At 43.9% G+C, this 14,357-nt stretch overlaps 1 long non-coding RNA gene across 1 annotated transcript in view; it reads left to right on the top strand.

Moving 5' to 3' along the window:
• Positions 1-2,147: 2,147 nt before the first annotated feature.
• The window catches only part of LOC141141495 (uncharacterized), a 32,625-nt gene continuing 20,415 nt past the window's right edge, over positions 2,148-14,357 (top strand). The window contains exons 1-2 of the long non-coding RNA XR_012244103.1: positions 2,148-2,248; positions 2,881-3,000. This is a non-coding gene — a long non-coding RNA (uncharacterized lncRNA). The remainder of the gene's footprint in view (positions 2,249-2,880; positions 3,001-14,357) is intronic.

Genomic DNA, 14,357 nt, shown 5'->3' with positions numbered 1-14,357 from the left:
TCAAGTACCCCCAACAGGCCATGGTTGCAGGTTTCCTTTACCTTGCACGGGTGCTTTAAATCAATGGCTTGGTATTTTGGACAGCTATTTTATCTAAGAGAGATTCCCAAAACATGGCCTGTTGGGGGTACTTGAGGACAGGATTGAGATTGAGAACCACTGGGGGAGAGCATACTTACAAGGCAGAGATAGTCATGGTTGTTCATCAGGAAGGATCTATTAGCTTTGAAAAAGTAGTAGTAGAGTGTTGTGCCATGGTAGTCATTGATTAATGCAGAAAGTTTGGAGTTTAGTCATACTTTTTGGCCAACTTAAAGAGGAGCTCCAGGCTACTGCAGGAAAAAATTGAAAGTCAGTAACTACAAATACTGTAGGTGCTGACTTTTAATATTAGGCCACTTACCTGTCCATGAATCCAGCGATGTCCTCACCCAAGCCAATTTTTCAATCGGCTATCAGGTGCTGCCGCCACCATCTCTGCTAGGGAAAACCATCAGTTAAACCTTGCAGCTTCACAGCCAGTTCCCTACTGCAGATGTGCGAGTTGTGCTGGGCTCTGGGAATGGGCCAGCTGTGGGGGAAGGAGGAGGGGGGTGAACTTCCGGCTGAGTTTGCTGCGGTGAAGTCAGACGGAAGTGGGAATAAGTACCTCTCAAAACCAGGTATCCGCTCCCCCCCAAAAGATGGCAAATATGGCAGCGGGTGGGGGGGGAGGGGCAGACAAGCGGAGCTTTCCCTTTTAGGTGGAGCTCTGCTTTAAAGTGGCAGTAAAGTGGATTTATGTTTTACCTACAGGCAAGCCTATAATAAGGCTTACACGTGGGTGCTGTAAACATCTCCTAAACATGCACCATTTAGGAGAGATTTACTTGTGACGCCGCTGGTGCATGCGCTCTGAAGGAACAGTATACTCATGCCATTCCTTCAGTGCCCTGTGCCGTAAACAATGACTCCAGTGCAGTGGCGGCCGGTGGAGTTTTTTTAGGGGGGCGGCAACAGTATGCCACCGACACCCCCCCTCCCCCCATCGGTTGGTCAGTCGCATTTACCCCATCATGGCTTCCCATGCTCGATGGCGACCTTCTGGCCAATCAGAAAATGGGTCTCACACCTGCTTCTGATTGACTGGATAGAGGATCAGTGTTACAACAGCAAATATTCATTCACTGTTGTAACACTTGGGTGGGCTCATGGCGCAATGCCCCTAATTTGAAGCCTATTAGAGCCTGTGGCTCTAATCAGGTGCTTCAAAAAACACCTCCGCCGCTTTAATTCAGACGCCCGGCGTCCTGAAAGGGGGCGGACACCAGAATAGGGGTTGGGCAGCAGCGACAATGGATAGATTCATGCTATGCATGAATCTATCCATTATTCATATAGGGGGTGGCGAGGATAGAGGGGGCGGTGCCCAGGCACCCCTAATGGACGGTCCGCCACTGTGACTCCATCGAGTGACCTCATTGTGGCTCAGCCATTCAAGCGCCCGCAGCTTGAAACCAGAAGGAAGACCAGGTGAAGATGGAAGCCCTGTCAGTTAGCTACAACCTATCAACCAATGAAGCTGTAAAGCTGACAGCATACTGGCAACCACTGAAGGGGGGGGGGGGGGGTAAGGGGGTGTCACAGCCCTACTTAATCCAGAATTACATTGGTCCCATTTATAGCTTTTGCTGGCAGCATTTCTTTAAAAAGAAGTTTGGGAATACAAAAAAATAAACAATCATACTCACCTAGATGGCTTCAGCACCAATCCTAGCTGCAGCTGACCCCCAATAGTTCTACAACAAGAACTGAGCGATCAAAGAACATTTATTGCTCAGTTCTCGGTATTCAGTCTGTAGAGAACTGGTGACTGTTGGGGTGGGGGGGAGCAAGAGCAGCTGGCTCAGTCTTCCATAGGCTTGCTGAGAGGCTAAACCAGCTGCCGGTCCAGGCACCAGAGCTGTGATGTCAGCCGACAGTGGGCTTTAGCAGAATGAAGCACACTCCTGTGATCCATAGGAGAATTAGGGCCAAAATAGCTTTGACCATACTTCTCCTTTAAAGAATTTGTCACAACCATTGCAACATTCCAGGAAATTTTCACATGCTGGAACTATCACTGAAACTGTCAAGGCTTTCATTAATTAGGCACAGCCCTTTCTAATACGCCCATACTGCCAGAAAAATGGCACAAATGCTTTATTGAATCACATTGTGTCATTTTATAAGAGACTGTTCCTGTATCAGGGATCAGTGTATCTTACAGGTGAGGTTTGCTGCATTATAAGGAAATATTGCATGATATCAGAGAAAGCTACTTTGTTATTAGAGAATGTTGCTGTGCAGCCAGTAGAGCTTTATGTCAGTAGATAGAACTGCTACTTTGTTACAAGAAGAAACAATGTTGCCATTTACAGAGAGCGTTGCCATTTATCATTGGTGGTACAGTTGCATAACATAACTAATATTATTTGCAAATTCCATACAGAACACATAGTACAGTATATTTTTCCGGGGTTGGCATCCCACGTCAGAAGACAAAGCCACAAATCCACCTACCCACATAATCTAATGAAACCTGATAGTGCCATTAATGAATTAAGTGGTAGTGGTAAGGGGCAATGTCATCAGGACTGGTTCCCTATTAAAAAAAATAGAATTCAGGGCAGATATCAAGATGATATACCAGACATAGAATATTGTACAGCTATATTTAAAAAAAAGTATATACCATAGATCCAGAATCACTGTTACAGTATTGGAATTACGTTACTAAAGGCACATAAAAGCCATGGTACGTGTTATAAACCCAATGTAATTAAATGCTACCATGTACAATCAGCAGGACCATGGTACCAAAGTGTTATGTTACTAAAGACAATGTTACCATTTTACCAGAGACAGTGAAGCTATGCCACCGACAGTGAAGCCAGTCACATTACAAGAAACAAGGACCATGTTATCAGAGACGGATGAGCCATGTTACCAGAGACAGAGGGACCACATTACCAGAGACAGGTGAGCCATGTTACCAGAGACAGGTGAGCCATGTCACCAGAGACAGGTGAGCCATGTTACCAGAGACAGGTGAGCCATGTTACCAGAGACAGATGAGCCATGTTACCAGAGACAGATGAGCCATGTTACCAGAGACAGAGGGACCACATTACCAGAGACAGATGAGCCATATTACCAGAGACAGAGGGACCACATTACCAGAGACAGATGAGCCATGTTACCAGAGACAGGTGAGCCATGTTACCAGAGACAGATGAGCCATGTTACCAGAGACAGAGGGACCACATTACCAGAGACAGATGAGCCATGTTACCAGAGACAGATGAGCCATGTTACCAGAGACAGAAGGACCACATTACCAGAGACAGATGAGCCATGTTACCAGAGACAGAGGGACCACATTACCAGAGACAGGTGAGCCATGTTACCAGAGACAGAGGGGCCACATTACCAGAGACAGGTGAGCCATGTTACCAGAGACAGAGGGACCACATTACCAGAGACAGATGAGCCATGTTACCAGAGACAGAAGGACCACATTACCAGAGACAGATGAGCCATGTTACCAGAGACAGAGGGACCACATTACCAGAGACAGGTGAGCCATGTTACCAGAGACAGAGGGACCACATTACCAGAGACAGGTGAGCCATGTTACCAGAGACAGAGGGGCCACATTACCAGAGACAGGCATTACCAGAGACAGGTGAGCCATGTTACCAGAGACAGAGGGACCACATTACCAGACACAGGTGAGCCATGTTATCAGAGACAGAGGGACCACATCACCAGAGACAGGTGAGCCATGTTACCAGAGACAGAGGGACCACATTACCAGAGACAGATGAGCCATGTTACCAGAGACAGATGAGCCATGTTACCAGAGACAGAGGGACCACATTACCAGAGACAGATGAGCCATGTTACCAGAGACAGATGAGCCATGTTACCAGAGACAGAGGGACCACATTACCAGAGACAGATGAGCCATGTTACCAGAGACAGATGAGCCATGTTACCAGAGACAGAGGGACCACATTACCAGAGACAGGTGAGCCATGTTACCAGAGACAGATGAGCCATGTTACCAGAGACAGATGAGCCATGTTACCAGAGACAGATGAGCCATGTTACCAGAGACAGATGAGCCATGTTACCAGAGACAGAGGGACCACGTTACCAGAGACAGATGAGTCATGTTGCCAGAGAAAGATGAGCCATGTTACCAGAGACAGAGAGATATGTTACCAGAGATTGCAGGATCAAGTTACCAAAGAGTGTCAATAGTAATACTGTTTCCATGTAAGAAATTAGTAGTATACTATACACCTCTCCTCTTTTTTGTGGCTTGATAAAAAGCTATAATAGCTACAGATTGCACTCCAATCTGAATACATTAAGCCATCTCCCCATAACAGTAGAAACCACCATCCCTGCTACTACCCTCCACCCCTGCACCTCACCTCACCTGTGTGCCTGCTAGTATCTCCCACTCCTGCACTCTACTTTACCTGAACATGCTACAATTTCCATCCCTGTACTCCATATTACCTGCAACCACTTCCATCTCTGCATCCCACTTCTGCTGAACTGCTACCATTCCCACGCCTGCACCCCGTCTCACCTGTACATGCTACCATCCCTACCCCTGCACCCTGCCATACCTGTTCCTGTTACCACCCCCATCCTTGCATCCCACCTCACCTGGACCCAAAAAGGCTGCATACTGAGAACTGCTTGCATCCTTTTTGTGCAGCAGTGTTCATTTACCATGTACGCCATATGCCTTCTTATCTTTGGGTCAGGAAGAGAGACATTGCCTCATCAAAGCACAAACAGCAATATCATTTTGACAAATGTTCTAACCCATGCCAACCTTACACCAAGCAAAAATGTTTTGGCTGGACTTCCTCTTTAGGATAAAACAGAACTAAATTGTAAGGCACAGATAGTATGTAATATAGAATAGATAATGAATGGAATGAAGTGTGACAGTAAAGAGCACTTATTCAAGCTGCTGCTACCTTCTCACAAGTACCTTTCACTTTTTTCACCCTTGTATCATACAACGTTCTCACTTAATGTATCAGTTTCTCACCAAAGAGTGAGATTTTTAGTAAAAGCGTGCTGAAACAGTTATATGATGTGAGCAGATGTTGAAATGGTACAGAGAAACAGAGGTACAGAGTGTAAAGTTGTGATCATTGTGTCCATGTGTGAGGCAGGCTAGTCATCATATTTCAGAGACTGTTCTACTGCTCCATTATTCATCTGGCAGGCAGAATCACTGGCTTTTAAATGATCAATAATATGATTTTTCATCTATTTGTTTAAAGGAAAGGAGGAAAAGTCCATCAAAAACTGAAAACTGATTGGTGGCCAGGCACTGGCATAGCAAACTCATTTTGGCTTCCTATAAACCTTTCATAGACTAAAGTTATTTCCTCTACCATCTTCCACAGCACACATTACTGTCTTTTTCTTCTTCTTCAAGTTAAGAAAGCAGTTCCCAAAAGATGAATTATTGTATGACTTGTATGAACAAATCAGTGAGGGGCCTGAGTGGAATGTTCAGTATAAAGTAAAGCAATCATGAAATGACAATGGCTGGGGCAAAAAAATAACTACAGCCCAAAGCTTTAGTCTACTGGTAATCACCCTACGTATTGGTTGGCCATGGTGCAAGATGAGAGCATTTACTCCAACAGTACCTTCCAGGCTGGCAATGAATAGGCTCTTACATTGTCTCCTGGCACCGTAGCCTATTCCTGCTACAGCAGATACTAAAGGTTGGTTCCAGGCCCAAACTGGGACAGAAAATAGGCCCGGACATTTTAGGCTGAGCAGCCAATTTTTCCAAGGACCAGGGGTGGTTGGTGATGAGAGATTCATGAAGTTGGTCTTCCGCACTTTAATCTAAAGGGGCACTGTGTTATAAAGGGGACTGAACTGAGAAGGGGCGCTGCAAATGTCCGGTGTGCCCAATGGTCAGTCCTGGCCTGGCAGGGCAGGGAGCGGGAGGAGCTTCAGATCCAGATCATGTTAACAAGTGGGTGATTACCCGCTTGTTAATATGAAAAGACTCCCGCTCTCTGTGCAGGTCTCCAGCTCCTCCCGCCCCCTCCTTCCGGGGGAGACGGGTGAGCCAGGAGAGGAGCTGTTTACCTCCTGCTGTTCATCAACGGGCCATTCTTGTTAGGACATGTGGCCCAGCAGCCCTGGCCCACCAAGCAAATGCCCAGTGTGCCCTATGAACCTGGTTGGTTCACACTGAAATGCAACGTGGGAAAGGTGCATTGCACGTGAATAGGCTGCCCTTTGTGGGATGTGCGCGCGTGCCATTCCTGGGTAATGGCAGTCCAAATGCATCGTGTAAAAGCAACATGTTTGCGGTCACCAAACCACATGATATTGCAGTACCATGCAACTTGGTGTGGCGCGATCTGAAAAATTAAATGAACGGGCTGTAAAAACTGGAATGCACGTGACCAATATTTCTGCCAATATTTCTTGGCAGAAATATTGCTGCCAAGATTCCTTGCAACTTTAACCCTGGTTCACACCAGTACGAGTCTGAAATTGCACGCTTTCAAAGCCACAGATCTGTGCAATTTGGATCTCCGATTTCATTGCGGCTTGCGACTTAATTTAACAGAAATCAAAGTAGTGCAGGAACCTTTTTCAAAGTCATTCTGACTTGAGTTGCAACGATTTGAACGATTCCATTGCGGAAAATAGGGTGCAATTTGCCATGCGATTTTGAACTGTCAAATTGCATGACAAATCACATTGGTGTGAATGAGGGCTTATCATCCACAGAGATTTCTTGCTTCCAGATTGTAGAATTCATAGAGTTTGCTACAAGCCTGGAGAGGGGAGCTTGGCTTTGGATGGACAGAGCTAACTACCAGACGATAGGTTAGCACAAAAGAGTGCAATAGATGATGTTGTACAATGACATAGTACTGTGTACATAGTACACTGTATGTGATCATTATGTCTCTTTTTTTGCTGTCGCTAGTCCTTTAAAACTTATCATATGCTATCAGGCGGTGCAGATAACTGGGTGGCTGAATTTGCAAATGTTTGCTTCCCAAATAACTACTCTATCATTGAAAGTAGTTCACATGATTAATTTTCAAAGCAGTCATCTCCAGGATCTACAACATAAAACAAATAGACATAACCTTCTAAATATCTGCATGCATTAATTTACTAGTTAAGTTGCTATGTGGCAAAGACCATAAATTTACAAGAATAATGTCTTGTTGCAAGCGGGTCATAGAATAATATATGTAGTAAGTGTTGCAATAAGCAGACTGTATCAGTCTTGGGAATGAAGTGGGAATGAAAGCACTGCAGATCATCAAATCTAATTCCTCTTAGCCATAAATATAGTATATAATACATAAAGGTATATTGAAGAGGTGACATAAAACAGACCAAGTAGACCGCCATCAGAAATATTTAAACAAAAGTGTTTTAGGCTTTTGACATGCAACAGAGTAGCTATAAAAATATAATATAAACGTTCCAATACCAGTCGACTGCCACTCAAATGATTCTAACTCCACAAGTTTTTCTGAGATAAATCAGAAAACTCACTACGCGGGAAGAACTAGGTTAAACATATCGTACAAGTAAATGATTATTTTACAGGAAAGAGGCCAAATGTGCACATACTTAGCACTTTCATATTTTTTTATGTGCATGTAATTGTGAAGATTAAATATGTACTAAACTAAATATTTCTTTCCATCTGCTCTTTTTTATTATATGTGTGAAGTGTCTGAAAGGAGTATTTTGACCTCCTTGCAACCAAGCAGTTTCTCCCTTTCTTACATAATACCTCATGAGAAAATTTTAGGTTGGCATAGATTATAGGATCTTTGCCAAGGATGTGACAAATCTGAACATGCAAATATACGGGCGGTGAATAAATTAATAAATGAACTATAGCCAGTGCTCATAATATACATGACAAAAAGGTCTGTGAGAAGGTTATTGAGATCATTTATCTGCAAAACATGTACCTTTCCCAATGTTTTATCTCTTTAAAAACATTGCAAGGACAGAAACATGCCTAGTGATCCTGCCAGAAATCCAGTGAGCTCTTAACTGCCAGTAGTGAGCTGATAGTGTTGCTTCTGAAATCCCAGACAGCACCCCTGCCTGGGTTCTTCTCTGCTGAACTACAGATTCCCACCCACCAATTGTTGCCCCTCTATGTCTTTCTCCATGTGCATTCTATTCTACACCTACAAATCAATACTGCTGTCTTGACACCCGAGAGCGTACTCACATACTGTGTGTGGAGAAGGGGTTCTTGGGAAGATGTATTTCTTGGGGTAAATGTCTACATCTATAGAACTGTCATAGGGAAACCCACTGATACCTCCTTTCAGCAGCTGCCCCTGCAAGATGCATACAAGCCTGGTGATGTCATAGTGGGTAATAAAAGTTGTTTTTCATTGCAGGAACCAGGCAAAAGTAAAATGAATGCTGGGATCTACCCAAATCTACCAGGGAGTAAGGTTGGGTAAAGCCTGGAAATCATCTGTAAAGTTTGTAGTTTTTATGAATCTATAATGCACATGCTACCAAATCATCCTACATTATTTAGTAATAAAAGTGGGTGGCACAGTGGTGTAGTGGGTAGCACTTTTGCCTAGCAGTAAGAAGGGTCGCTGGTTTGAATCCCAACCACGACACTACCTGCCTGGAGTTTGCATGTTCTCCCTGTGCCTGCGTGGGTTTCCTCCGGGTAGTCCGGTTTCCTCCCACACTCCAAAGACATGCTGGTAGGTTAATTGGATCCTGTCTAAATTGTCCCTAGTATGTATGAATGTGAGTTAGGGACCTTAGATTGTAAGCTCCTTGAGGGTAGGGACTGATGTGATTGTACAATGAATATGTAAAGCGCTGTGTAAATTGATGGTGCTATATAAGTACCTGAAATAAATAAATATCACTTTCGTAATATGAATAGGAAACTGCTGTCTGCTCGTTCCCAACCCTGGTTGAGGTCACATGGTCTCTATTCTGGATGAGCTGAATGTACGTAGGTTTGGTTCAATGCAGTTTTGGCCAACTGTACTTGAGTTCAAGTGCAGAATCCAAACTCCTTAGAAGCCAATGGGAGCCTAATATAAAAAAAAAAATTCTAGGCTAATAGGCAGGGTTTGTCAAACAAATTGTATGGGGGTTGGGCAATGCCCTGGGGAATATGTATTAAACAGTTTTTTAAACTCTGTATGGTGGGGAGCAGTGATTTTAATAATGCTTAAAGTGAAACATAACCTGCCAGGGAGATGCCCTTTCCTTGACTGTGAAGTGGTTTATCTGTTTAATGTACACAACCTACTGCAGCAAAAAATAATAAAATAAATGGCAGTTTCAGCCGCTTACTTTTTTTTGCTAACAGTTGGGGATTCCCATCATCCATATCAGACCCTATCCTAGATGAGGATCTGAGTATAGCTAAAGCAAAAGATGTTTTTTGTGTGTTTATAAGGGCCAACTATGGCTAGTAAATAAATGGGACTGAATGATGTCACTGATTTCTAAGGCCCCTATACACACTATTAGATTTTCTGCACATTCATGTCTTCAGATTTACCAAAACCATATCATATGAGGTTACACCTTAAAGTGGGTGTAAACCCACTTTTGAAAAAAAAATAAAAAACTAACACCTGCAATACAAAGGCATAATGAGCTAGTATGCATAGCATACTAGCTCATTATGTAATACTCACCTAAGATCGAAACCCTCGCTGCGGTCGGCGACATCACTCCTGGGGGTTACTTCTGGGTATCGCGGCTCCGGCGCTGTGATTGGCCGGAGCCACGATGATGTCACTCCCATGCATGCACACGGGAGCCGCCGGTAACGGCACGGTCTAACTGAACCAACGGAACGTCAGTGCCATTGCTTCAGTTTGCTTCAGTGCGCATGTGCACATGCAAATACAGGGGATATCTCTTAAACCGTGCAGGTTTAGGAGATATCCTGGGTAGCTACAGGTAAGCCTTATTATAGGCTTACCTGTAGCAAAAAGTGGTCTGCAAGGGTTTACAACCACTTTAAGAGTTTCAATTTGTATGCAATCAGGGCGGCCCATGCACTACATGGTTTTGGTAAATCTGAAGACAAAAATCTGCAGAAAATCTAATAGTGTGTATGAGGTCTAAGGATGCTTGTTTAACACCATGGATTGGAAAAAAACTGTCATAAGTAGTAGAGGTAGAAATATTACTCCTGTTGAATGAGAAAAAAGTCCGGATAAACACCCGAACAGTTCCGTCTAAATTCTTAAAAATCGAAGTTTGCATACACTACACACAGAAAACTTTGTATGGTTCTTTCATACATTCCTGTACAATACACAGTCATTAGAGAAAATGTTTGTGACAACAAAAGTACTAATTCCAAATTAATTCTAACTGTGGACCACGTTATCAGTTAGAATATTGTTTGTTCAGATATAAAGCAAAAAAAAAATATTTCTTTGCATTTGATTTTTCTCATTAATGCAGTTGAAAAAAGAAGTTGATTTGTTACCATTAACCATTGGAAAGTCACATTACATTTCATAAAAAAACATTTTTGGAACAAAAGACCAGGGGCTTCAGCCCAGAGGTAAAGCCAACGGGGGGGGGGGGGGGGTGGATGGGGTCTTAGGCTCACCTGCTTCACCTATTCGACACCTACACTGACCTACCTGACACATACACATACACTGACCTATCTTGACACCTACACTGACCTACCTGACACCTACACTGACCTACCTGACACCTACACTGACCTACCTGACACATACACATACACTGACCTATCTTGACACCTACACTGACCTACCTGACACCTACACTGACCTACCTGACACCTACACTGACCTACCTGGCACATACACATACACTGACCTACCTGACACCTACACTGACCTACCTGACACATACACTGACCTATCTGACCGCACATCAGCACACATCAGACTTCAGGTGACCTCTGATCTCCTGACACATCCACTTATAACTTGTCACAGCCAGTAAATGTTTAAAATGGTTATCAGTATAAATATATAGTTCAGGCTTTTCTTTACATGTCTGGTAGTAATTATCTACAGAGCAATATAATTTTTTTTTGTTTTTTTTTTTGTTTTTCACTTAAATATTCTTTATTAACATTTCTTAAAATTTACATCCCTTCCAACAGACATGTTATGACACACCGGATTCATGTAAACAAAATTCACTAGGGAGAAGGCTACATACCCCACACCCATACATCCTATATTCCCATAACAACCAGCCTGCTCTATCCCCAAATTAAAACTACATACCCTATGTTTAGGCAACAGGTAACTGTTTCCCCAAAACCTCCCTCCTAGCCCCTCTCCCCCCTCCCACCCCAACCAGGATCTTAATTTCATTCAATTAATCCTTACATCCAATGCTAATTAACCAGGGGTTCCACATTTTTTCAAATTTTTTGAGGTTCCCTCTTCTAATATATAGAACTCTCTCCTTCCAAATGATCTCATTTACTATTTTTGCCCACTCCTCAACCGTCGGGGGCAGGACTGCTTGCCATCTTTGCATAATCAACTTGGGGGCTTGATACAGACATCTCAAAACTACTGTTTTTAACGTTACCCCCTCTGAACCCCATACTCTATATCCAAGGATGCAAAATCTGACATCTGCCTCCAAAGATATCCCCCACTTGTCACTAATGGCTCCTACTACCCCCAACCAATATCGAACTAGCTTGGGGCATCTCCAGACCATATGTATCAGATCACCCTCCTCACCACACCTAGGGCATTTGGCGTCTAATCTTAAACCAAAACGAAATAGTTTTTTTGGAGTATAGTATGCTCTATGTACCAGCATTAAGTGGGAGACTCTCTGTGCTGGGGATACTGAGACCTCCTGCCCTATCTCCAGAATTTTTCTCCATTGTACATCTGTTAACTTCCCCACATCCGCCTCCCATCCCTCCCTACAACCAAGGTGTTCTGGCCTTACGATACTTTTATTACACAGTTGCGCATATATTCCTGAGATAAAGCCCTTTATCTTCCCAGGTTTAACCACTTTCTGAAGCAATCCTGCATCGGTCCATACTAGGGGGCATGCCCTAAATTGAGCATTTAAAGCAACTCTCATTTGTAGATATCTGAAAAAAGTTCGTCTCGGAATACCATTTCCCTTTTGGAGTTCCCCAAAGGTTTTTTAATACATTCCCTTTATACAACTGGGATAATCTCTTTATGCCCCATCTCTCCCATTCTTTAAACTCCCCCATGGCCATCACCTCCTGTAGTTTCCTATTGTGCCACAAGGGGGCATATTTTGTGAACCCAACGAATCCCATTAAGCTCTTTGTTGCCTTCCAAACCTTTATTATCATCCTGATTGTGGGACTGCTACCAGGGAGAGAGTCTGCCTCCAATGCCTCCACCACAGTCTTATGTGGCGCCTCCAAAGTCAGCAAACCTCTGTCAGCACTTCCGCCCCCTACATGCTGCAACTGTGCCGCCAGAAAATAGCACCTTGGATGCGGGAGGGCCATTCCTCCCTCCTTAACTGGCAGTTGTAAACTCTGGAGGCTAATCCTAGCCTTACCCTTCCTCCATACCAGCTCCCTAAATAGCGTGCCAATTTTCTTGAACCACCTTTTATTCACCCATACCGGTGAGTTATGTAACAAATACAGCAACTGAGGCAGCCAGACCATCTTGATTAAGTTGCCTCTCCCTGCTACAGTTAAGGGCAGCCGGTTCCAGATGTCTATTTTGCACTTAAATTTACCCAGTAGTGGGGCTAGATTATCTTCAATATACTGATAGGGATCTTTTGTCATATTTATACCCAGATAACAAATTGTTGAAACTACTTTTAATTGGGGGATTCCCAATATCAAGGGATTATTAGGGGTATCTATTGGCAATAGTGCTTATTTCCTCCAGTTCACCACTAGTCCTGACAGGTTACCGAACCTTTCCATCATGTCCATTACCTGCCTAAGGGAGCCCTCCATATCTCCAAGAAACAACAGGACATCGTCGGCATATAGGGCAATCCTCTCCTCTCCTGTTCTTCTTACAAAACTCCTCCATCTTTGAACAGGACCTGATATGTATTGCTAGTGGCTCCATGGCGAGGGCGAAAAGCAAGGGGGACAGAGGGCACCCCTGTCTTGCCCCCTTTCTAAACATATTTTTTCTGAGATTTCATTATTAACCTCACTCACTCCTCGGGCCCTTATACAGTATTTTTATCAATTTTATAAAAACGGGACCTAGGCCAAATTCTTCCAGAACCCGCCAGAGATAACCCCACTCCAGGCTGTCAAAGGCCTTAGTTATGTCTAAGGACATCACGGCTCTTGACCCCATATTCTCTGTCGGGGTCTGGAGATTCAAGTATACCCTCCTTATGTTCATACTCGTAGTCCTGTGGGGGATAAATCCCGTTTGATCCGGGTGTATGAGTTTATGAATAGTTTTGTTGAGTCTGGCAGCCAGCACCCTTGCCAGAATCTTGGCGTCCGTACACAACAAAGATATTGGCCTATATGCCGACGGCTAGAGCGGGTCCCCCCCCCTCTTTATAGAGCAGATTAATATTTGTTTCGGTCATAGAGTCAGGCATCCTCCCTGCCTGTAGAGCCCAATTCAGTGTTTTGAGTAATTCTGGTAACAGGATTTTCCCATATTGCTTATAGGTCTCAGCCGGGAGACCATCTGGCCCCGGGGATTTTTGATTTGCCATTCCATTCACCGCTTGTTGTAATTCAGCTAATGTGATTGGCGCGTCTAAACCCTCTCTGTCCTCTCCAGTAACAGTAGGTACCAGTATATCCTTAAAGAATTTATCCATATCCTCCTCTCCACAAATCCCCTGCGACCTATACAGGTTTTCATAGTACTTCCCAAATGTGTCCGTAATCTCTAAACTCTGAGAAGAAATCTCGCCATCTGGGGTCCTAATTGCAGGAATCGTTGAAGAGGAGTTGGTTTTCACTAGATAGGCCAACATACGTCCCACGCTTTCTCCTTCCCCAAAAACCCTTTGTCTCTGAAAAAGTTGCTTATTCTCCCCCCTCCTTAACACTGCTATTCTATAAGACTCTTGTTTATCCTCCCACAATTTTTGCTTCTCTAGCGTTGGGTCCTCTAAAAATTGCTTCTCTGCCATCTCCAGGTCTCTCCTAATCCCTTCCTCCCACTCTCTTGCCTTCTTCTTGACCCCTGCCACCCCCTGGATCAGTATACCCCTTAGGAATGCCTTCAAGGTGTCCCATTGTATGCCCGCTGTAGTTGAGCCTTCATTGGATCTTACAA

Source organism: Aquarana catesbeiana, linkage group LG04 (assembly GCF_042186555.1).
Source record: "Aquarana catesbeiana isolate 2022-GZ linkage group LG04, ASM4218655v1, whole genome shotgun sequence".
In the NCBI taxonomy this organism is placed as follows: domain Eukaryota; kingdom Metazoa; phylum Chordata; class Amphibia; order Anura; family Ranidae; genus Aquarana; species Aquarana catesbeiana.
The sequence above is the reverse complement of the archived record's forward strand: the minus strand, read 5'-3'. Positions and strand labels throughout refer to the sequence as shown.